At 43.6% G+C, this 25,962-nt stretch overlaps 1 protein-coding gene across 8 annotated transcripts in view; it reads left to right on the top strand.

The window, feature by feature from the left end:
* The window catches only part of CDC42SE2 (CDC42 small effector 2), a 115,116-nt gene that overhangs the window by 48,521 nt on the left and 40,633 nt on the right, over nt 1–25,962 (top strand). The window contains exon 1 of one of the 8 annotated variants that reach the window (XM_083702511.1): nt 14,421–14,442. The exons of the other annotated variants lie outside the window; for them this stretch is intronic. The gene's annotated coding sequence lies outside the window, so the exon portion shown is untranslated. Of the gene's footprint in view, nt 1–14,420; nt 14,443–25,962 lie in introns of those variants that run through there. 8 annotated transcript variants of the gene reach the window in all.

Raw genomic sequence — 25,962 nt, 5'->3', positions numbered from 1 at the left:
ATTGTGCATGTTACATATATGCACGGTTGTCTTTTGAGTGTAACTGGTGCAAATTCTGCCTTCCATTTCAGATTCAGAAGGTTTGTATGCATGCAATTTCTCTTTCCGGATTTGCTTTTTGCCTGAGATCTTACCCCTTCAGGGGTTTACCAGTACTATGCTATACAGCTGGCTCGGATTCAGTTTACAGCACTGTAATCCAACTGTGAGTATAGCAATGCACGCACAATTCCAGCTGTTAAGCTACCCAATGCAGGAATGGCTCATAGTCTTACCAACCGAAAATGGTAAAAGGCACGCCTAGCGACTGAGGGGTTCACAAATTAAGAGAGGCAGGTAGCCTTGGAGGTGTTTGCTGACGTTGACAATTTGCCAGAATTATGTTTAAACACTTAACTCATATCTAATTCTTGTTTTGATACTGCATGATCTTGCTGACCCCCATCCTGCTGATATAGAAAGGTAAAATAAAGCCATACTGACAGTCCATAATTTAACTGTGTGTACAACACAGCATGATTTAAAATAAAAAAATACTGTACTTGTTTTGCGGTGAATGTAGTTGTGAGCTACCAGAATTCAGCCTTCATTTCTATTTACGGCATCTCATTTGCATGCCCCTCCCCCTTTTTCTTTCTGCTGTCCCTGCCATTAAAGACCTTCAGGCATATCTCCATAAATCAATTTAGTGCTGAGACGATTTAGTGCTGAGACAAACATGCATTAGAGTTGGAAAGGATCTAGCAATGTGCAATTTAGCCCAACTCTCTGCATGGAAGATGATACATTCTGTACCTAAAGGCACTCTCAGCAAATGCCAGTTCAGCCATGAAAACTTCTGTGGCAGAAACAGAGAGCATCGTAATGTGAAAATTAGGATTTAAGTTTTCGCTTTTAGTATTTTGCCCACCAGAAAAAGCTCTGTATAAAAAGCAATCTACGTATATGTCATCTGAGCTGGTGACTTCATGTCTAAAAAACTTAAGATTTGCTCACATTTTCTCTGTACAATTGATAGCTATCGTCACTTGAATATTATGTTTTTTCTTTTTTTATAATTTTTTATTGGTTTTACATAATTTTTTACACAATAACTGTAACCATTCCAAAACATAAAAAATAAAAAGGTTCTTTCAAATCTACAGACCTCCTCCCCTCCCTCCATGGGTTCCATTTACAAAGATTTTTTCTTTTTTTCTGCATCTTTTACCGTTATCCATCTGTTACATAATCATAGTAACCAAAATTCATTTCTCATTACAAGTGTCATTGTCTCCCTGCCAATGATTTTAACTGTCTACAGTGGCCCTTTAAGTACTGTATGTTAAAAAATTATTCCAATATTTTAGGAATACTTGATCTTCCTGGTTTCTGATCTTTCCCATCAGCCTCATCATATTCCATCAGCTTGGTCTGCCATTCCTCTCTGGTCCTCACTTCTCCTTCCTTCCATCTCTGGGCTAGAAGCATTCTCGTTGCCGTCGTTGCATACATAGTATTTATTTTCTGTTGGTAGTACCTCAGAATGTTATGTTTTTTCAAACCTAGCCCTGGTGTTTGTTGATTTTGTCCAATTGTCTGTGGATATAGGAGTATAGGCATCCAATATCCTTGCTTCTATTACCCTTTTTAAGTATTTGAAAAACATTGGAAATACATATAGTTAATGAGTGTGAACTGGGAGCCATATGGTTTGAGGCTGGAACTTAACCTAGTGAACATCTTGGCTTTGAGCATGCTCAGGATTTGGTGCCCTCTTAGGGACAGGTCAGAATAGAGATGTGAAAGATGTTTGGCATGGGTGGCACTGTGGTTGCATACTGAGCCTCTTGGGCTCCCTTATCGCTCCCTAGCATCCCACTGACAGAGGATTGCCTCCTTCCAATCACCACTTTGCCTCCTCCAAGTGGAAGAAACCTGGGCAGTGCTGAATGTCACATCCACTGCCAGGTGTGTCCTGCTGGAATCAGAAAAGGGCTTTCCCCTTGGCCTGCCTTTATATCCACTCAGTTGCCAAGTGCTTTTGTGACATCACAAGAAACCCACAGCCAATAGCAACAGCTGGGGAGGCATCATCTTCATTGCTTTGAGCCTCACAATGACGAGTGGACCTATCAGTGATTGTGTGCTTGTTTATTTGGGACACGGGTGGAGCTGTGGTCTAAAGCCCTGAGCCTCTTGGACTTGCTGATCAGAAGGTCAGTGGTTCAAATCCCTGCAACGGGGTGAGCTCATGTTGCTCTGTCCCAGCTCCTGCCAACCTGGCACTTCAAAAGCACGCTAGTGCAAGTAGATAAATAGATACCACTGCAGTGGGAAGGTAAATGGTGTTTCCGTGGGCTCTGGCACTCGTCGAGGTCATCCGTGCGCTAGTAGCGGTTTAGTCATGCTGGTCACATGACCTGGAAAACTGTCTGTGGACAAATGCTGGCTCCCTTGGCCTGAAAGCGAGATGAGCGCTGCAACCTAGAGTCACCTTTGACTGAACTTAACCATCCAGGGGTCCTTTACCTTTACCTTTTACGTTATGTTTGGCAGACCTGGTATGAATAGGAATGCCCTCCTAATCTTGCCTGGTCAACAAAGTAGTGCTTTCTGTATACCATTCTGCATCTCTTTAACTTGCAACTGAGCATGACACAATCTCAGCCCTGTATTTGGGTAAAGCCATTGGGACTTCAATCCTGTGCTGAAGTTTCCAGCCACACTTCCCACCATCTCTCTCCTCTTGTAACTCTACAGTTGTGGTCTTGCAAGTGCTGTTTCATTATGCTAGCTTGTTGTTTTTCTGCAGCACTTCTTCAGAGTAGCCTCTGCAATGAAGAAGAAGATGAAGAAGCATCATTTCCATTTACTAAACATTGCTGCCTGTGCTGGGTGTTTGGAGGTGCAAGAGAGCCTGATTATGAAACCAGGCAGTCAGAAATCTATCTGTTTGCTTTTAACCCTCCAAATGGTTAGGCTAAATAGCAAGAACAGATGGGGAAGCAAATTCATCATGGTACTGTGCTCAGCAAAGCATGACAGGGCATTTAACCTCAAATAGATTTGATCTGGTTTCATAGCGTTCTTTCATGAATTTCTAAACAGCATTTGAAGTACCTCTCTGGTAATGAGCCTCTGAAGAGCAGTACGTTGGAATGATGATATGCAAATATCTTTTGTTTCCACAATAGAAACAGACTTATTAATATTCATATATAATACAAACTAACTTTGACCAAAGGTGCCGGTGCTTTATGACCCTCAGTTAATTGAGTGAATTATTTTTGACAGTAATTATTTCTCCTGTTACCCCTACTGGAATTAGTAGTGTTTATGGCATCCAGTCTACCTTTAATTTAGAAGTAGACTAATTTTCTGCTTCTTTCTTTTCTGGCATGGTTGGAACAATTCACTAGTCAATATGAGGATGAAGGCCATTGTTCTCATCAAAATTCAAAGGGGAATTGTTCCATTGGAAAAATACTTATATGTTGAAACAAGTTAGATGTTTGCAATGGACAAAATGTCTAGGTTATTCTAGATTAGAGCTTTTATTGTATCGTAGAACATGATCTTCCATCTAGAATATTTTTTTTTATTCCTGCAATACGCTACATTTCTGTCATTTTTGAGTACCATCTTGGGGGCGGGGACTGCAACCCTTTTTGTAAGCTTCTTTGTAACAACAGGCACCTGTGATTGGCAATTATGTTTGAGTCTTCTTTTATGAATACTGCTTGAGCATTGATTTCCCCTAGCTTTTAATGTGGCACACTCAGATTAAATTGAATGTGTATAGTTTGTTTGAACTTCAAGGAGGTGGTGGCTGAGGAATTATGCCCATGTTTTAAATTCAATTAAGACCACTACAGTGGTACCTCGGGTTACATACGCTTCAGGTTACATATGCCTCAGGTTACAGACTCCGCTAACCCAGAAATAGTGCTTCGGGTTAAGAACTTTGCTTCAGGATGAGAACAGAAATCACGCTCTGGCGGCGTGGCAGCAGCAGGAGGCCCCATTAGCTAAAGTGGTGCTTCAGGTTAAGAACAGTTTCAGGTTAAGTACGGACCTCCGGAATGAATTAAGTACTTAACCCAAGGTACCACTGTATTTTCATTCAATCCAGAATCCCCCCCCCCAAAAAAAAACATGACTTCATATATAAGGCTATAGATTTTGGTGAGATTTTCCCTACAGCCCAAATAGCCAGATGTGCCTCCATTCACCTGCTGAAGTTCTTATCTTTTCCTTAAAGTCTCTAGCCCTCATTGTTAGGCAATATGAGAGGCATAGCTGTCAACGTTTCCCATTTTTTAAGGGAAATTCCCTTATTCCGAATAGGATTCCTCGCAAGAAAAGGGAAAAGTTGACAGCTATGATGAGAGGAAATATGTGAGCACATTTCCTAAAATGAATGTGTGAAGTAGACCCTTATTCCACCTAAGAGTTGAAATAAAATTTGCATGTAAATGCATCTTTCATTATCTTTGTTCATGTGTCTAAGTCCAAGATGCAAATACAATAGTGTTTACAAAGACCATTGGGTTTTAGTTGCATACCTCTATACACTGCTGTAATGCTGAATGCGGGTGGCGCTGTGGTCTAAACCACAGAGCCTAGGGCTTGCCGATCAGAAGGTTGGCGGTTCGAATCCCCGCGATGGGGTGAACTTCCATTGCTCAGTCCCTGCTCCTGCCCACCTAGCAGTTTGAAAGCATGTCAAAGTGCAAGTAGATAAATAGGTACCACTCTGACGGGAAGGTAAATGGCGTTTCCGTGCACTGCTCTGGTTCGCCAGAAGCGGCTTAGTCATGCTGGCCACATGTACGCTGGCTCCCTCAGCCAATAAAGCGAGATGAGCGTGAAACCCCAGAGTCGTCTGTGACTGGACCTAATCGTCAGGGGTCCCTTTACCTTTATCTTTAAGGCTTTGTACTTAACCACATAGTTTGACACACAGTGGGACTTAACTTTCACATAAATTGGTTCAGTGTAAGGACACACAGTTGTCCAAGGGGCCAGGAAAAATAACTAACACTATTAAGGGGTAAGGTTTAAAGCAAAACAAATTAAGTTTTCAGGGAGTTTCAGAGGTGTAAATGCAATTAGATTTGTTAATGTAGAAAGTCCATTTATTTCAGCTCTGTTTAATGGTAGTTGTTTGGACGGCTAATTGATTTTTTTTAAGGCCCATTAGATTGCTAATAACTTGCAACATCTGCAACACAATCCACGGGGGTGTTTATTTACAACCATCTTTGCACATGTTTTTAGCAGGACTGTTGCACCTACTAATCAATCAATCATTCATTATTTATAGGGTTCAATATTTTACCTTTCTTGCCAAAAGAAAGTGATAAAATAAATTGCCTGCACAGTTACCTACATTTAGTACCCTATGCATATATAACAAGGTGGCTTTTATTTTATTTTTAAACTGTAATTCTGTTAAAACATATTGTAGCACATTCTTTTTATAATTATTGGAAGCATGTCAAACTTCGCTGTTAGGTTTCTTCCTACTCTACTTGCAAGTAGGTAGAAAAACTTTGTCATAGTATCTTGATTCCCTTGGGTGTGTCGTAAATGGTGCTCATAATGAAACAGAAATTTCTCAGAGGTTTTCTGGTTTTGGTGTACTGCTAAATAATATTCATTGGTCCTTCAGGCACATCTCTGTGTCACTCTTCTTCCAACCAAAGTTTGTTTTTGTTATTGACACAGCCAAATATTAAATACTTATGTATGGTAGAAGCACAGATAATCTTTATGCAGATAGCTGTTCTGAAAACCAATGATGATGATGATATAATAATAATAATAATAATAATAATAATAATAATAATAATAATGTACCCTGCCCATCTAGCAGGGCTTCCCCAGCCACTCTGGGCAGCTTCCAACAAAATATTAAAATACAGTAATCCATCAAACAATAAAAGCTTCCCTAAACAGGACTGCCTTCAGATGTCTTCCAAAAGTCTGGTAGTTGTTGTTCTCTTTGACATCTGGTGGGATTGCTGCTACAGGTCACCTTTGAAAGAAGGCACTGTGGACTGTGGCCTGTCATTTGTTGCTGCAGCATTTAAGTTCATCTTGTTAGTGCTTCTACAATGCCAAATTGCAACATATTTAAAAACTAGTAGCCTAGATCGAACACAATTGTTTAAGTGAGCTGAATTTTAACGGTAGACGTGGTCTTCTTGAACTTTGCCAAAAATGCTCAACAACTTTGGTTTCTGGAATTTCACTTTTTGAAATATGGCAACCCTATTCTTCAAGAAGTTCTTTGTTGAAGTTCTCAATTTATCCTGGTTTAAAATGACAGAGAAACTTCCATCATCAGTGTTTTTCTCTAATTATGAGGTGAGGAAATTGTCTTCTAATCTTCTAAGGGTCATTTCCTTAGTTTCAGTTAGCTTTTATAATGACACTTCAGATAATAATATTTGAAAAGTTTAGAAGCTGTCACACCTAACTGGATACTTGCTTTGAACCAACTATAGCCAAAGGTGACCCTCTTATTGTCCGTAACGGTTCTGGGTTAATACAGCTACAAGATGCAGTCATTTGTTCCAGTAAAAAAAGATAGTCCCGTCAAGCATTTAAGATTATATCAGCAAGACAATGAACCATTGTTACGCGGTACTAAATGAATTAATATGAGATCTATGTTTTCACAGCTGAGTATTCTACCAATCTGTGCGGCTTTGCCATCACCCTGTTTTTCCTACTCTTCTTCTGCCCGCTTTCTCAAAATTTGCCCCGTGCAGTTGCCTCTGATACTTGTTACTACATTTGAAAGTTTGCTGGTGCTACTGCAGACTAGTTAAAATGTTCAGTTCATGGTAGAAAACATGATTCTACTTCCTTTTGATTGTGTTTTGACACAAAGCAAAAATTTGCAGGGAATTCAATTAAACCAACCAGTATTCTTGTGAAAGTGCGTGATTTTGTTACCCAGGACTGAATTCCCAGATCATTCCATTTCATTGTCTCCTGTTACATTCCACAAATGACTTTTTTTGACGCAGTGTTTTCGCACGTATACCATTTTGACAACTATTTTGCCTTGTTGGGTGAAGAGCACTGCAGTCTTCAGGCCTCCAAATCCCAAGATGTGGTTTGAAAAGTTAGTATGTGTGTGTGTTTTTAAAATAAAAATAATAATCATCTACCTAATTTGATTATTTAGAGTAAAGCCATTTTAAAAAAGTTACTGGATTCCAAATAAATGGTCTTGAAGAGCGTTTTGCTTCTTGGAACAACTTCTGGCAGACACATGTGACTTGTGAAACTTGGGCCGTATTCCCCGCATGACTCTTCATATGAAAATAGTCATGATTGAGTGGCTGGGATTGTTCAAGTGGGAGGGGACAGCAAGGGCTCTATTCTCTCTGTGTTTGTGCACTGAAAAAAAGATAATGAAGGCCTTTGTACCCCCTCCAAAGACCTGCATTTCAGCAGGAATTGGCTGTGCAGCTGCAACCCTGGCAACAAGACCTGGCAGAAAAGAATTAGGGCAGTCTTCCAAAATGCAAGGCAGAGAGAGAGAGAGAGATTTGGAGATGCATGAAATGCCAAGCTTCTGCGATAAGCAAGAGAAGCACCTTCCTGAGGCATAAGGGTACATTTTTGTTTTCTTTGTTTGTTTTGAAACAGCTAAATAGCAGCTTCCAGACTGTTGCTGCTACGTGTGTAATCTATTTATTATGTATGGTGAGCTGGAGCCTCAGAACCTGTATGACTGCATGAAAAGGATTTGCATGCATGCGAAAGTTTTAAAAACCTAAGCCAGTTTCAGATTCCCCCTTTCTCACCCTCCATTTCACTAGGTAGCCTAAAACATCCATGTATTATTTTGTGTGTGTGTGTCAGGGCCGGATTTAGGTTTGATGAGGCCCTAAGCTATTGAAGGTAATGGGGCCCTTTATATGTCCAGCTGTACTTTGTCAACAACAAATTGTTGCTGTTTTTTGTGTTGAATATATGCTATATGGTAATTTATGGACCTAATAGGTATCTAAAGCCATTTGCACATGCAGAATGTAGGCATCCTATATATAGAAATGAGCAAACCAGTGATATTTTAGGGACCAGGCTAGCAGGTAGGGCCCATTACTTACATCATAAACGTAAAGGGACCCCTGACCATTAGGTCCAGTTGTGGCTGACTCTGGGGTTGCGGCGCTCATCTCGCTTTATTGGCCGAGGGAGCCGGCGTACAGCTTCTGGGTCATGTGGCCAGCACGACTAAGCCGCTTCTGGCGAACCAGAGCAGTGCACGGAAACGCCGTTTACCTTCCCGCCGGAGCAGTACCTATTTATCTACCTGCACTTTGACATGCTTTTGAACTGCTAGGTGGGCAGGAGCTGGGACCGAGCAACGGGAGCTCATCCCGTCCCAGGGATTTGAACCACCAACCACTGATCAGCAAGTCCTAGGCTCTGTGGTTTAACCCACAGCGCCACCCTTACCTCATAGGAGCCTACAAAACACGGTTGCTGTATGTAGGCTTTATTTTATTTGTTTTTTATCTTATATTTTGGAAGTGTTACATCCAGGTTTTTTTCCTTTAATTTTTTTGGGGGCCCAAAGCTATAGCTTGTTCAGCTTATACGTAATTCCAGCACTGGTGTGTGTGTGTGTGTGTGTGTGTGAGAGAGAGAGAGAGAGAGAGAGAGATGCAATGATTAAAAAACACAACGACCCTCATTCTTGATACTTTAAAACCTCAATGTAATACTTTTAATTTCTCATTCTATCCATCTGTCTGTTGATGCAACTTTTAGAAGGTTAGGGGTAGATGGTGTAAACTCTTGCTGATGAGCAGTACCTATTGTTGCATAATCCTTTTGACGGCATTAACTCAAAATCTTTCATTGGGAATAAGATATGTGTGTCTTCAGCCGTGTGATTTGCTGTTTGCGTAAGCGCGGGTTTAATAAGGATAACAGTGCTGATGTGAATACAATAGGCTTCATTAATTACCCAGCTGTTTAATGTGATTCCATGAGCAGAACTGGCTTGGCAGGAGATGGGAGTGCGACTTCCCTCCAAAAGCAAGTCAAATAGTGATACTTTGTGCCAATGATCTGAGTCTGAGCAACACAAATAAGAGTTTTGGTGAACTAGCCCCTGATTGTTCATGAAAGGGTAGAATGAATCTCTAGAGCACAAGAAAATGACATTACCCATCCTAGTTACAAACAGGGAGTTATGAATCTGGCTATGCATTGCAAAGCAAGGTTGAAAGCATACTTCACCTCTGTATATTAAACTGTGAAAAACTTTCAGAAATTTGGGTTAATGCAAATTACCTTTTTGGTTTCTCTTGTCGTCGTTCCCAGCAAAACCAATAGTAAACATCAGTGGAGGTCTGTCTTTTTCTGAATAGTAAAAATAAAATAAAAATCCAGTGCAAAGTAGGTTAAGTGCTGGGGGTTTTGTCTGTTGGCCATAATAAGTTGGTGGCAATGATAAATACTGTCAGTCCTCTGTACAGATAGGTAGCCGTGTTGGTCTGCCGTAGTTAAAATAAAATAAAATCCTTCCAGTAGCACCTTAGAGACCAACTAAGTTAGTTATTGGTATGAGCTTTCATGTGCATGAAGAAGTGTGCATGCACATGAGAGCTCATACCAATAACTAACTTAGTTGGTCTCTAAGGTGCTACTGGAAGGAATTTTTATTATTATTATTTGTTTTGTTTTGTCAGTCCTCTTGTTCTTCTCCATACTTTTAATAGGAATGCTTTCATGCACATCCACACAAAAAGCAGCAAGGCTGTGGGGAAGGGACAGAGGGCCTGGCTTAGAGGCAGAGGACACGCTGCAAAGGTCCAAAACTCAATTCCTGGCATCTGTCCATTCCTGGACTGGGAAGACAGGCCCTTGCCCGAAAGCTTGTAGGGCTGCTGCCAGTCTGGGTCAACAGTACTAGGGTGGATGGACCAATGATCAGACTCAGTGCAAGGTATCTATCTTCCTGTGTACTGTGCAATCAGAGCATTTTTGCAAGACCTCGTGGAACTCATAGGATTGGGACAGATCTAGAAATGGATTTTAATGCAAAACTAGGGAGTGCAAAAGCAATTTAATGCTCCAAGATGCAACTGCCAGGCTTAAATGATCATCATGATACTGTCTAGAGCTGTCGTTCCCAACATGGGGCACACAGGGGGGGCAATTTGATTTTTAAGGGGGGCAATTTGAGAATGAGTTATAAACAGTGAATGGCCTTTTAGGCCTCCTCCATGTGAGTGGGAGTTCACTTTTTGAATAATAAGAATTATATGCCAAGAATTGATGCTTTTGAATTATGGTGCTGGAGGAGACTCTTGAGAGTTCCATGGACTGCAAGAAGATCAAACCTATCCATTCTGAAGGAAATCAGCCCTGAGTGCTCACTGGAAGGACAGATCCTGAAGCTGAGGCTCCAATACTTTGGCCACCTCATGAGAAGAGAAGACTCCCTGGAAAAGACCCTGATGTTGGGAAAGATGGAGGGCACAAGGAGAAGGGAATGACAGAGGATGAGATGGTTGGACAGTGTTCTCGAAGCTACCAGCATGAGTTTGACCAAGCTGTGGGAGGCAGTGGAAGACAGGAGTGCCTGGCGTGCTCAGGTCCATGGGGTCACGAAGAGTCAGACACGACTAAACAGCAACAACAAGGTGGGGCATGGCCAAAAAATGGTTGGGAACCACCGAGCTAGATGGTTATTATATAAGGCCATGATCCATAGGGCGTCCATGAGAAGCAAAAATGCCACTCATGCAGATATAAACATAGCCTTGTGCAACCTATGTGTATGATTGACTGAGGCTTCGGTCAGCAAAGGAACTTGTCGAGATGCAGCTTAATTTCCCCCCTGCAAGCAACAGAGTTTGGAACCTGCTTTTGCTTATAGAAAGACTCCTGCCTAAAACCTTGTTCAGTTATTCTTGGTCAGTTTCAACAGCCCTGTGCTTGATGGACCGTTGATCTGATCTTGTACAGTGGTACCTCCGGTTAAGTTCTTAATTCGTTCCGGAGGTCCGTACTTAACCTGAAACTGTTCTTAACCTGAAGCACCACTTTAGCTAATGGGGCCTCCCGCTGCTGCCATGCCGCCAGAGCACAATTTCTGTTCTCATCCTGAAGCAAAGTGCTTAACCTGAAGCACTATTTCTGGGTTAGCAGAGTCTGTAACCTGAAGCGTATGTAACCCGAGGTACCACTGTATAAGACAGCATTTCTCTTTCCTTTAGCTTAGTTGGTGTACCTGTGTGCAGTGCTGATAAATAGCAGCCCATGTCCTTTACACGTCAGTTGCAGATGTACTAAGTCTGATTCTTGGAGTTTTTGATGGGGGCCCTTCAGCCAATGTCTGCCTACAGCGTCATCCTGTTTCCCTTTTATCTCTTGTCAACCCACACCAGGCCGGGGCTCTCGCAGAAGCCCACTTGAACTGTACTGTCTGCAAAAGGGAATGTGTGCTTTGAGTCCACGATAAGAGACCTGCCTTTGAATGGCATCTATTCAGCTTCCTTTATAGATCTCTTTATCTTAAAGAAGCTGTTATCTGAACACGCTCCTGCAGCCTTCCATATGCATAGCATTCTAACTAGTACAACTCCCCTTTCAGCAGCTGTAATGTGATTTCACATGTAATGGAGGCAAGGCAAGACACAGCCTTCCCACAAGGCTACAGTTGTGCTACTGTTGCTGTTCACACTATTTAAAACCTGATTAAAATGTGTGCTTTCATGCAGATTGGACAGAGCTGCTATAAGTGAGCCAACAGTAGTAGCAGTTATTTATTGAATTTATATACCACCCTCTATGGGACGCAAGTGGCGCTGTGGTCTAAACCACTGAACCTAGGGCTTGCCGATTGGAAGGTCGGTGGTTTGAATCCCCACGACGGGGCTCCATTGCTTGGTCCCAGCTCCTGCCAACCTAGCAGTTCAAAAGCACGTCAAAGTGCAAGTAGATAAATAAGTACTGCTCTGGCAGGAAGGTAAATGGTGTTTCCGTGTGCTGCTCTGGTTTCGCCAGAAGCGGCTTAGTCATGCTGGCCACATGACCCGGAAAAACTTCTCTTCGGACAAACGCCGGCTCCCTCGGCCGGTAAAGTGAGATGAACGCCGCAACCCCAGAGTCAGGGGTCCTTTACCTTTTTTACTGCCCTATACCCTGAGGTCTCAGGGCAGTTCACAGAATAAAATCAAAACATAAAACCAAAAAATACATAATAAAAATAAAACCAACAACCCAATAACTCCCTGCCACAACCCCCCCCCCACATTTTTAAGGGGCATAGAATGTCAATCAAATCAACCTGGTTGAGTTCGCCTGCTTAAAAAGGAACGTTTTTGCCTGGCAGCTAAAGGTGTATCATGAAGGTGCCAGGCGAACTTCTCTGGGGAGAGTATTCCACAGATGGGGAGCCACTGCAGAGAAGGCCCTTTTTTTGTGTTGTCACCCTCCTGACCTCTCGAGGAGGAGGCACATGAAGAAGGGCCTCAGAAGATGATCTCAGGGACTGGGTAGGTTCATATGGAAAGAGGTGGTCCTTGAGGTATTGCGGTCCTGAGAACAGTTCTCCCTAGAAAAAGTGTAATGCCATAGAATCATAGAATTGTACAGTTGGAAGGGACACTAAGGGTCCAACCCTCTGCAATAGGAAGAATATGCAGCTGTCCTATACAGGGATCGAACCTGCAAACTTGGCACTATCATCACCATCCTCTAACCAACTGAGCTATCTAGATACATATTTAAAAGTTGCATGCAGTGTCATTGAGTCAAATACTTATCCGTGGTTTGATGCTTTAGCCTTGAAATCATATACATTTAACATCCCGTTATTATGGATCTCGTTTAGCTGCTGTTGTTTGCTTCGCTATAGCAGCAAATCCCTGAACAGTTCTGCTATGGTAACTCTGAAACCATATATAGGCGAGAGCAGGGATTTCCCCCCAGCTGGAATTCACTGGAACTCTGTTTCGGCACCTCTCAGGTGGGCGCCGTTGCCATTATAAGAGAACACAGGAGGCATTCATGGTGAGTTTTGGCACTTCTTTTTCTATCAAAAAAAAAGCACTGGGTTGAGAGCAGATTGAGATTTTAGCCACTGGGATTCCACACTGTAGACACCCACTGTCCTTTGTTTTCTTTATGACCTGGAATAATAATAATAATAATAATAATAATAATAATAATAATAATAATAATAATAATATTTATAATTATTTATTTAGACCCCCCTCCCTGGGCAGGGCTGGGCTCAGGGCAGCTAACACCAAATATAAAACGTAATAGGGAACCCCCCCAAAAAAAAACCACAACAGTTACCGGTAATTAAAATGCGGCTTAAAATACAGCTTAAAATATAGCCTCATTTTAGTAGTAGCCCATAGATCAAGACCATAAAGGGAGGAAACATCAGATATTCACCTGGGCCAGCTATCCATGCTGGTCCTACATGGGCCAGCAAAAAAAGTCAAGGGAAAATTTACCAAATCTCATATAAGGGGTCAGAGTGATTCTAAGCCAAAGACCAGGCAGAACAGCTCCATCTTGCAGGCCCTGTGGAAAGATGTCAAATTCCGCAGGGCCCTGGTCTCTTGTGACAGAGCATTCCACCAAATTGGGGCCAGTGCTGAAAAGGCCCTGGCCCTAGTTGAGACCAATCTAACCTCCTCGAGGTTCGGGACCTCCAAAGTGTTGTTATTTATGGACCTCTTCAGAGTGATGCTGCCCATATATCTGAATACATATTATAGACAGCTCAAACTGAAACTTCAGCTGTCCACTCTTGTTGAAGGTTGTCTGTGTGCCTGTCTAAGAGGATTTCTCTCTCTCCTTTTATTTATTAGATTGTTGACATCATCGTAGCATTTTACTAAAACACCTGCATGCTGCTGGTGGTGCTTCATGTAGGCCAGGAATAATTTTGCCGGAAGCCATGCTAACAGGTCTGATCTCACTGAGATCAGATTACTTTATATCTGTTCAGCTATAATCAGGGGCATTATAGCCCTAATGGATGTATTGAGTGATTGGTACCCAGATATATATATGCTGACTAAGCACCAGGACCTATACTTGGAATGTTATATTTAATATATTAACTCAACTTGAGGCACAGGATGAAAGTTATAATACGAGCTGCTTGGTTAACAAGCAAATTGTGGAGTTACAGTAGAGGCAATAAAAATGTCATGTTTAAATCTTCTTTACTGCCCTCATACATGCACACACAGCAGATTTACAATCGTACTCTGCCCTTCCCCGCCGGAGAATGGTTTGTGGTGTATGGTGCTGAATTCTTATATGTAATGTCAGCCAATTCTCAAAGCAATACTTATCTCATGTCCTCCAGAACTGGGAAACAGTAGGCACGTTGTTGGGTCCTCTATCTAGGTCCACAGCATGGTGAGATACTACCTTTGTTTTCAACATGAGGTAAGCGAATGAAGTGTTATTCTCCTTAGATGTAGATCTAGTTGTAAACACGCCCCCCCCCCATTAGACAAGAATCAAAAGCTTAAGCCTGCCAGTTATTGTTTGTTTTGAAGCATATTGCAGTCTGGATTTAGTTGTGCTATTGTCCAGCTTTGATATGCATTCTGAACTTCCTGTGCTATTTCTGCAGTTTACTAAGACTGTTATTTTGGTTACAAATAACACACAAGCCTTAAAAACAAATTTGCAGAAGACACGAAGCTTGGAGGGATAGCTAACACTATGGAAGACTCAAGATTCAATTGATCTAGACCAGAGTTTCCCAAACTTGAGTCTCCAACTGTTTTTGGACTACAACTTCCATCAACTCTAGCTGGCAGGAGCAGTGGTCAGGGATGATGGGAGTTGTAGTTCAAAAACTACAAGAGACCCAAGTTTGGGAAACCCTGATCTAGACAGATTTGGAACACTGGGCCAAAACCAATAGGATGATATTCAAGAGAGATAAATGATAAAACCCTGCATAGGTGCCAAAAAAAAAAAAAAGCTAACACATGTACAGAATGAGGATTATTCGCAGGGCCGTCTTACCCATAGGCACTAGGGGTGTGGGGCACCCGGGCGCTGGGCTCTCAGGGGTGCCAGGCCAAGAGTCTGGGGCCTGAGATTTGAGTCCGGGGAAGAGCCCACCCATCAGTCGGAGCATAGCAGCAGGCTCTTCTGCCGTGGGCGGCTTTGCGCCGCGAGATCAGGGGCGACCGAGCCAGTGAGACGCTGAGGTGGCTGGCTGGCTCCACCCTCCTGCACGCCTGGGACTGGGCAACCGGGGGGGGGGCTGGGGCTGGGTGGATCTTTGTACCCCGGCGCCGCATATGCTTAAGACAGCCCTGGTTATTTTTGAAACTTTACTTGTGCAAGCTAGGCGGTATGCATTTAAAAGATAAATATTTCATTATGATACTTGGTGCCTGTCATCGCTGGATAAATACTTTACAATAGATGGAAATGTGGCTTGATTGTATTACTCATAGGCAAACCAGCGCTCAGTTTAGGTCTACCACTCTCAGCTGCTGAAAAGTTTTCTTGTTTTGTAAATCAGATTATGTTTCTTGGGAACTGAATTTCTGTGTCCATGATGAGGTCAAATGACTGCGTTTTGTCAACAGTGCTGTGCTTGAAAATGGGAGTTGTGCGTGCACTTCTTCACTAGATTTCAGCAATTTTGTATGTTAGAATTTTGCCTATTGTTCCCTTAGCAGACTGTCTGTTGTGATAAGAGAAGTGGAGCAAAAATCTTTGCAAAATGGGGGGAGATATTGCTGGTGTGTTCTGCTCTCTTTCTCTCAGCTTTTCTTTGGAGCAGTGCTTAACTGAGAGGGGCTGTGTTTCATCCCTACCTGGAATTCATGCTGACTGACTTAGATGCTCTTCATCTGATGAGTGGCTGATGGATGAGATTAGAGACCATGAGAATAGGAGGAGGCCAAGTCCTGCACATTTTATTTATGGTGATCAGAGCATATGGGGAGGAACATAAAATTGGCTTTCCTGATCTCTTAAATACTTTTCCTACTCCTCAAACAATACAAATTTGATCATATAGTTGACTTATTGCCTCTCACCTAAGTGTTAACCTCATTTTAAAATGAATATTGTGGTTATTATTTGGCAAGCCAGGTGTAGGTGTGTCATGTGTTGGACTACTTGGGTAAACAAAGTTCATGAGGCGGCACTGACGTGTGTTATCTTTAATCCAAGTAAGCTATGCATAATAACCAGTAAGGGGAACTTATTTTTGGAAAATTATAGGGTAGAGATGAAAAATTCAGAGTTATAAATTCAGCTCAGAGGCTGTATTAACGAATGTCTGTTTCCAAAGCATTCACATTTTCTTTAATTACTTCACTGATGCTATCTGTTGTGTTGAGATAAATGGTTTGCATCATTTTAAAGCAGGCCAAGAGGATGGAGAAGACTTAAAATCTTTTTCAGGTTCTGCAGATCTGGCAAAAATCTCCTTCTAGTCGAGCTTTGTCTAGTACTGTACTGTAATGCTCACAAAGCAGCGAAAATCCAAAAATAACCACATTACTTACAAGACCTTAAATAGTCATAGGCCCCATTAGCTGCAAGAGGAAGTGGTGTGGGAGTAACTGCAACATGATGTACTGTGTGAAAGAGAATGGTAATGGGTAACTTTAAAATACACAAACTTTTAGATTATGATTAATGTGGGGAAGACATGCATTCATTTTGCTTTCGAGTGCAGGGGCCAATCTAATTCAGGCATTAGTTTTAATATCTAATTCAGTGCAATATAGTTTTAATAACTGACTGTGCACAGAACTATTTATAACCTGTTTTATACTAAAGAATGGTGTGGGTGGAGAGACCTGTCAGGAGAAAGCATGGACCAATGGTACCAAATAGTATGGGAAACAGCCCTACTAGAAAAAATAACCAATAAACTGAAACTAACATGGAGACAAATAGAAGAAGATACCACAGAATAGAAGATACCACAGAGCCTAGGACTTGCTGATCAGAAGGTTGGCAGTTCGAATCCCCGTGACGGGGTGAGCTCCCGTTGCTCGGTCCCTGCTCCTGCCACAATGGGACACCGTGATGGAAACCAGAGCAAACGGAAACAACGTTTACCTTCCTGCTGCAGTGGTACCTATTTGTCTACTTGCACTGGTGTGTTTTCGAACTGCTAGGCTGGCAGGAGCTGGGACAGAGCAACGAGAGTTCACCCCGTCGCAGGGATTCGAACCACCGACCTTCCGATCAGCAAGCCCAAGAGGCACAGTGGTTTAGACCACAGCGCCACCCATGTCCCGAATAAACAAGCACAAAAACACTGATAGGTCCACCCACCATTGTGAGGCTCAAACCAATGAAAACAATGCCTCCCCAGCTGTTGCCATTGGCTGTGGGTTTCTTGTGATGTCACAAAAGCACTTGGCAACTGAGTGGATATAAAGGCAGGCCAAGGGGAAAGCCCCTTTTAATTTCCAACAGGACACACCTGGCAGTGGATGTGACATTCAGCTTCTGGCACAATGGGACACCGTGATGGAAACCAGAGCAAACAGAAACACCGTTTACCTTCCCGCCGCAGCGGTACCTATTTATCTACTTTCACTGGCGTGCTTTCGAACTGCTAGGTTGGCAGGAGCTGGGACAGAGCAATGGGAGCTCACTCCGTTGCAGGGATTCGAACCACCGACCACCTGATCGGCAAGCCCAAGAGGCTCAGTGAAGCATCACCTGCTTTATTTCAGCTGGAAATGGCTGGAGTGAATTACATGACTCCCACACTAGCATCTTTTGGCCCCTTGGGAAAATAATAGTTGTAGAAGAGACTTTTTGACGTTAAGAGTTTTCTGATGGAGCTGTCAGGCCCCATGAGGTCCAAAAGCAAGGGTCCAGTACAAAAGCTATATCCATCCATTCTTACTATTCCTGCACAACTGTGTAATGTCTGTACGTGATCTTGGAACTCAGTCTAGGCTACAACTGTGCCATGGTCAGAAAGCAAAACAAAAACAAAAAAACTAACTTCCTTGCAAAGCAGGTAGCTAAAGGAAGTCCACCGAGTTGCAGACCTCTCAGTAAGGGGGCACACATGCCCCATATGATCAGAAGAGTTAAGCACGTAGGAAACATTTGAAGTCCCATTTCCCTGTTTTTGACATCAGACACACCTGTCCATTCAAATACAAGAAGTAGAAATAGTCATGCATTCACTGGCAGACAAGAAACAAAAATAGTCCATTGTACGCACAACTCAAGACAATGGTGGCCCTGGACTGTGACTTGTTATTTCCATTACTACCAGAGTATGGCATCAAGGCAGGCGCTAGCTAACAGACCCTGAACTACTAAATGTGCCCCAGCAGCTCTGCCTCCACCCTAGTGGGGTAGGAAAACTGAAAAAGAATCGGATCTGGCAACCAATGCACCCCTTGGGTTACAGATAGTAGATGTGTAGACGAGTCTAAGAAGCCAGGGACACAAATTTTCAAGGCTCTCTAATGGCTATGGTGGCTCATTTGCTGGAAGTAACATATTTAGCGTAACTCTGGGAGTGTATACTTGATGTTGACCAAAGGAAGCCTCTTTGAGCAAAGGCCTAGGAAGAACTCAGTACAGTGGTATTTCAGGTTAAGAACTTATTTCGTTCTGGAGGTCCGTTCTTAACCTGAAGTACCACTTTAGCTAATGGGGCCTCCTGTTGCTGCCACAGTGCGATTTCTGTTCTCATCCTGAAGCAAAGTTCTTAACCTGAGGTACTATTTCTGGGTTAGCAGAGTCTGTAACCTGAAGCTTCTGTAACCCGAGGTATCACTGTATAAAGGTAAAGGTACTCCTGCCCGTACAGGCCAGTCATGTCCGACTCTAGGGTTGCATGCTCATCTCGCTCTAGAGGCCGTGAGCCGGCACCGTCTGAAGACACTTTCCAGGTCACATGGCCAGCATGACGAAGCTGCAGCTGGTGAGCCAGCACCAGCGCAGCACACGGAACGCCATTTACTTTGCCACTATAAAGCAATACCTATTTATCTACTTGCACTGGTGTGCTTTCGAACTGCTAGGTGGGCAGGAGCTGGGACCAAACGACAGGAGCTCACCCCGCCACGGAGATTTGAACCGCCGACCATACGATCAGCAAGTCCTAGGCACTGAGGTTTTACCCACAGTGCCACCCACGTCCCTATACCACTGTATACACTTATATAAACTAAGCCTAGGAGTCTTAGTTTGGTCAGAATCGACCATAACCCAGTTGGCAGTGTTGCACATACTGCCACCCCCCCTCTCTCTCACACAAACACATACACAGAGTGTGTATTTGAAGCCCAGACAAGCGATAGTAGACAAAATCCTCATGATGTGTTAACACCTGCAGTCGTCCTTCTTCCTCTGGTTTTCTGTACTCTTTATCTCTTCCTCCCAATACTGAAGCAGCTGCATTACCACATTTCCTGTCTGAAGTTGCAGCAAAGAAGCAAGGCAGCCAGAAAGAAAGAAAAGAAGGGTTGATCCTTAAAAGTGAGCCTCTTAAATATTTAAAAATTGTGCGAGGGGTTTCTGCTCTTGAATGGTAATAACTTAGCAATTTCATTTGGATGTTGCCTTTATATTCAGATAGAGGGGGAGGGGCCTGCAGCCTGACAAAAGCTATATTTTTTCTTATGCCGCGTTGTGAGAGTTTATTAACATTAAACTTCTGCTGCCGCTCTGAAATCATCCTGCTTCCAGTCTGTTCGCTCTGAGCAACGCTTTTACCTTTCCCTGCTTCAGAGTTACAACTATGTAACCTCCCCGCTCTCAGTTAGTAACTTCATGTTCTCTGTTGTTACTCATTAAGAGGTTTGATTAAGGACTGAAAAAATGCTGCTTTGAGAGAGAGAAGATCCCTCTTGTTCATTAGAACGATGAGGGTACATGCAGCTCAAAAGTGCTTTTGGAATTATTAGGCATATTTGCTGCCAGCTCCTTGGCAGGCTTTGAGATGCATCCAAGTAGGGACTGTATAGAGGTGCTGTTAGTCTTTGGGGCCGTATATACAGTGCCGGATTTATGTATAAGCTAAACAAGCTATAGCTTAGGGCCCCACTATCTTGCCCCCCCCAAAAAAGAAAAAAACTGGATGTACATTTCCAAAATACAAGATAAAAACAAATAAAATAAAACCTACATACAGCAACAGTGTTTTGTGTTGTGTATGGACCTATTAGGTCCATAAATTACCATATAGCATATATTCAACACAAAAAAGAGTGACAATTTGTTGTTGACAAAGGACAGCTGGACATATAAAGGGACCCATTACCTTCAGTAGCTTAGGGCAGGCACCCCTAAACTCAGCCGTCCAGGTCCCTAGCTAACAGGACCCTCCACTGGTCCTGTTAGCCAGGGATGATGGGAGTTGTAGTCCCAAAACATCTGGAGGGCAGAGTTTGGGGGTTCCTGGCTTAGGGCCTCATCAAACCTAAATCCGGCCCTGCATATATGCAGCGAGTGGGATTTGCATGCTCATGGCAGCGCTTTGCAAAGCCATCACGACTGCAGAAATTGCAATGGCCACGAAGGTAGCCACCATAAGGAAGCACCATTTCAAAGAAACAAGGGCGTGTCGCAAACTGGACAGCAACCCTTTGTGCCCTGATGCGCTCCCCTATGGACTGAATTGGCACTTGTATACATTATAGTCCCCAGCTAATACCATAACCCTGCCCATGAATTGAAAGGGGCTGGAGAGGCATCTAAGCTCAATTAGTTGATATGTATCTCCTCCTTCATATGTGTCCGTTGCCTTAATTTTGTTGAGAATTTGCCCTGCCGAGTTGTGCGTGGCACATGCTCCCTATCATTTCTGACGGAGGTCTTTATTTGCTGCCCTGGTGGCATTGTTTAAGGTTTAAGGTTGGTTGGTTTCTTTTTAATTTCTATAAGGTTGCCTTGGATTGATTGATTGACTGATTGAGTGATACATACCGTATTTTTCGCCCTATAGGACGCACTTTTTCCCCTCCAAAAATGAAGGGGAAATCTGGGTGCGTCCTATGGGGCGAATGCAGGCTTTCGCTGAAGCTTGGAGAGTGAGAGGGGTCGGTGCGCACCGACCCCTCTCGCTCTCCGGGCTTCAGGAAGACATCCGCAGCCTAGGCAGCCCTGTGGGAGGTCCCGCAGGGATGTGTAGGCTGCGGATAGCAGCCTGCTTCCCGGAGCGTCGGGCACCCTGAAAGCAGAGCGCCGGGTGCTTCGGAAACACATCCGCAGCCTAGGCAGCCCTGCGGGAGTTCCCCGCAAGGCTCCCCACGCTGCAGATAGCAGCTTGCCGCCCGGCACGCGGGGCGCCCTGAGTTCCCAGCAGGGCTCCCCACACTGTGGATAGCAGCTTGCCGCCCGGCACGCGGGGCGCCCTGAAGCAGAGCGCCCCTCGCGTCGGGCATACATCCGCAGCGTGGGGAGCCCTGCAGGAGTTCCCCACAAGGCTCCCCATGCTGCAGATAGCAGTCTGCCGCCCGGCGGCCGGGGCGCCCTGAAGCAGAGCGCCCCGCGTGCCCGACAGACATCCGCAGCGTGGGGAGCCCTGCAGGAGTTCCCCGCAGGGCTCCCCACACTGTGGATAGCAGCCTGCCGCCTGGCATGCGGGGCGCCCTGAAGCAGAGCACCCCTCGCGCCGGGCAGACATCGGCCAGCCCCACAAGCTCGGGGGACAGCAGGGAGGCGCAGCGCCGTCATCCCGCTGTTCCTCGACCTGGTTCAGTTTCCCCGACCTGCTTTTGGGGGGGAAATAAAGGGGGGGAAATTCCCTTTATTTCCCCCCCAAAAAACTAGGTGCGTCCTATGGGACGGAGCGTCCTATGGGACGAAAAATACGGTACATACATACATATATACATACCCCGCCCATCTAGCTGGGTTTGCCCAGCCACTCTGGGCAGTGCCCAACAGAATATTAAAAACACGATAAAACATCCTTAAACAGGGCTCACCATCAGATGTCTTCTAAAAGTCAGATAGTTACTTATCTCCTTGACATCTGAGGGGAGGGCATTCCACAGGGCGGGCGCCACCACCGAGAAGGCCCTCTGCCTTGTTCCCTGTAACCTCACTTCTCGCCATGAGGGAACCACCAGAAGGCCCTCAGAGCTGGACCTCAGTGTCTGGGCTGAACGATGGGGGTGGAGACACTACTTCATTTATGGGCCGAGGCCATTTAGGGCTTGAAGGGTCAGCACCAACACTTTGAATTGTGCTCGGAAAAGTTAGTTGTGCTTATTTTCATTGAAATAAATGAGAAGTCAATAATTTGATGGGACCTAAGTACAGCTAGGGACGCAGGTGGCGCTGTGGGTTAAAGCCTCAGTGCCTAGGACTTGCCGATCGAAAGGTCGGCGGTTCGAATCCCTGCGGCGGGGTGCGCTCCCGCTGCTCGGTCCCAGTGCCTGCCAACCTAGCAGTTCGAAAGCACCCCCGGGTGCAAGTAGATAAATAGGGACCGCTTACCAGCGGGAAGGTAAACGGCGTTTCCGTGTGCGGCTCTGGCTCACCAGAGCAGCGATGTCACGCTGGCCACGTGACCCGGAAGTGTCTGCGGACAGCGCTGGCCCCTGGCCTCTTAAGTGAGATGGGCGCACAACCCCAGAGTCTGTCAAGACTGGCCCGTACGGGCAGGGGTACCTTTACCTTTACCTTTAAGTACAGCTAGCATACCTGTTACTTTGGTTGTAATTTTATTATGTGTACTAGTAATATTATTAGTTTCCTTAATGTAAGAACTTTTGCCTGCAATTCCATGCCTTGTTTCCCATGTTCAACAACTAGATTCCTTTGGGAAGGCTACAAACATGAGGGCAATGGCTCTACCCTACTGTTGTTCCTCAGCAAGTTGTATTCAGAGACGTGCTACTTGTGATCCTGAAGCTAGAATACAACCATGATGACTAGTAGCCATTCTTAGTCCTTGATAGCCTTATCCTCCAACAATTTGTCAAAATCACTTTCAATTGGTAGCCATCAATAGGGCTGGGCGATATCTGGTTTTCAACATCACGATATATCACCAGCTAAACATCACAATATATTGCTATATCACAATGTCTGAAATAAGGTTGGAACTATGTAGAGGCAAATAGGAGGGCTAGGTGATACCTGGTTCTCAACATCATGATATATCACCAGCTCAACATCACGATATACAGTGGTACCTTGGTTTAAGAACAGCCCTGTTTACGAACTATTTGGTTTACAAACTCCACAAAACCGGAAGTAGTGTCCCGGTTTATAAACTTTACCTCGGTCTACGAACAGAAACCGAACTGTGGAAGGGCACCTGCGGCGGGAGGCCTCATTAGGGAAAGTGCGCCTCGGTTTACGCACCGTTTCAGTTTAAGAACAGACTTCCGGAACGGATTAAGTTCATAAACCGAGATACCACTGTACTGATAGATCATGATGTCTGAAATATGGATGGAGCTATGTAGAGGCATTGGATGGCCTCACGTTTTCCCCCACATTGTGATTTTTGCATACACACACACACACACACACGATTTGCGATATACTGCCAGGTTAAAATTTATGAAACTGATATCACAATGTGGACTTCAAACCGGTTTTGGACAATATTTTGCCCAGCCCTAACACATTTCATGATTCACGATCTATTGCTAGGTCAAAAATTATGAAACCGATAGCACCAATTTTGGACAATATATTGATATATAGCCCAGCCCTAGCTGTCACTACATCTTGTGGTAGAGAATTTTGGAGGGTTGTGTGAAGAAATATGCAAGTAATGGGTGTCAAAAGCCTCAGTCTGAAAGCATAGGCATATTTGGCTTAGGAACCCATGTAAAGTTAATAAACCTGGGATTAGGTCCTTACATATTGCCTCACAGAGGAAAAGGTTTTGGAAGTTCCCCTCTGAAAACCTCTCTCCTCTTTCACCTGTAAGTTTACAGGAACCAGGTGATGTTGTTAAAGGAAGGCAGTAGCACAGTTTCAGTGGGGAAAACAGCAAGCTCTTCAGCCTTGGTTAGTCATCTATGAAATGAGAATAATGGTCCTGTTTCTCACACCAAATACAGTTGTGGGTGAAGAAGCCTCTCCAATTCTGAGCTTTAGTGCTAGCTGTAAATCTAAGTTCTTAATAAATTCATCACTCTAGCTAATAAGATTAGGGATATAAAGTGATTAGGAGTGCATTGCAAGAGTCTCCTTTACCTAGAATGCCGTTGCTGAATTATGCAACGCTACAATTTTAGCCAATTAAAAATATTGGTTGTCTGCAACTATACTTCAATCTTGTTTAAGGGGATAATCTCATGGGCCTTCATTAATCTGAGAAACCTAGACAGGCAAGAATGGTACTACATGTAATAATTTGGTTTGTCTGTCAGAGTGCAGCCTTTAGGTCCTGAACTTTCCTCACATTACGCTGCGTTTTCCAAAGATCAGTATTAATAAAAAATTATATTTAGAATGCTTGGTATCTTCTTATACTTATGCACAGATAAATGTATTTTTAAAATGTCATATAATCCCCTGGGATGGCCACATGTCCTGTTTTACAGAGGGCAGTCCTCTGTTTGAAGGGCCTTCTGGTCCAAGTGTTGTTTAAAGATAATGAACATCAGGAAGAAGGGAGAGCAGCAGGCCCCTTGATGTAATTTTTATTTGTTTGTTTGTTTGTTTGTTAATTCAATTTATATACAGTGGTACCTTGTTTTGAGTCCGGGATCCGTTCCGGAGCCCCAGACACTTGATGAAAAGGGTGCTCGACAAAGCACCGCTGCGCATATGCGAAGCGTGATTTAGCTTTTTTGCGCTTGCGCGAGCGGCAAAACCAGAAGTAACCCATTCCGGGTTTGCCAGAGATGTCTGCCAAAATGGATGCTGGACAGGGCAGACTTATATGGAGGTATGACTGTACCACTCTTTATCAGAAGATCCCAGGGCAGAGTACAACACTTCAGAACATCACTGCTAAAAATGAAATAAAAACTTAATAAAAAGCATACTGACAGACAGCCTAATAATAAAATAGTCATCATAATAACAGTCCTTTCCCCCACACTTTCCCAGGCCATAGATAATTTAATAGCCATTGGCCTGAGGAATGTTTTTGCCTAGTGACTAAAGACATGTAGTGATGGCGCCAGGCAAGCCTCTCTGGGGAGAGAATTCCACAATCGGGGAGCATTATTATCAATTTACAGTGAGGCTATGAAGGACTTGTTCACAATTTTTTTTGACAGTTGCATGCATTATTCTAGCCAGGAAGTGGAAGGGGCAAGCAGAATATAAAATGGAAGAATGGTATAAAGATAAATTAACATGTGCCATTAAGGTAAGATGGGGAATATGCAGGAGAAATGATTTTGTGGACATATGGAAGGTGTTTGTAGAATTTGTGCTGTTGAAACGGAAAGGGGTCAAACCATGGCAAAAGGCATTGAAATTTTGGGAGGTTGGATAGTTACAGTGGAATGGTCTCTGTGATGGGGTGCACATTTTTTATTCTTATTTATTTATGGTTATTACTTTGTCAAAATGAAATAAAAAATTAAAAGGAGAGAGAGAAAAGAAAAATAGAAAGGCTATGAACTCGATTCAGCTCTGGTACTCCAAATAAATTATTGTGCTCATTGTTAAAAAATAAAATAATTGGGGAGCCACTACAGAAAAGGCCCCTTCTCTTGATCCTCATAAACAGTTAGCACCTGGATAATACACAAGCACACTGTCTTCCCCACTATGTTTTTGAGCAATGCAAAGTTTGTCCCGAATGTTTGATCCCCTTCTTCCTCAAATCCACCAAGAGTGTAGCCACCTTCACTTCACTTGCTCAGAACCAGAATGTTTCAAACTACTTTTTCTCCCCACGAACAGCTTAATAACTCCATTTCCGAAAAACAATAAAGATTAATTTTTTACCTAGAGGAACTAGTTGTACTGTCGCAAAATTCCTTGCTTAAAAATCCAGTAATAATTATACGCCTG

The sequence above is a fragment of the Podarcis gaigeae genome, assembly GCF_964106915.1.
Source record: "Podarcis gaigeae genome assembly, chromosome: 11".
NCBI classification, from domain to species: domain Eukaryota; kingdom Metazoa; phylum Chordata; class Lepidosauria; order Squamata; family Lacertidae; genus Podarcis; species Podarcis gaigeae.
Note: the sequence above shows the minus strand (reverse complement) of the source record. Positions and strands in the feature narration are given on the sequence as shown.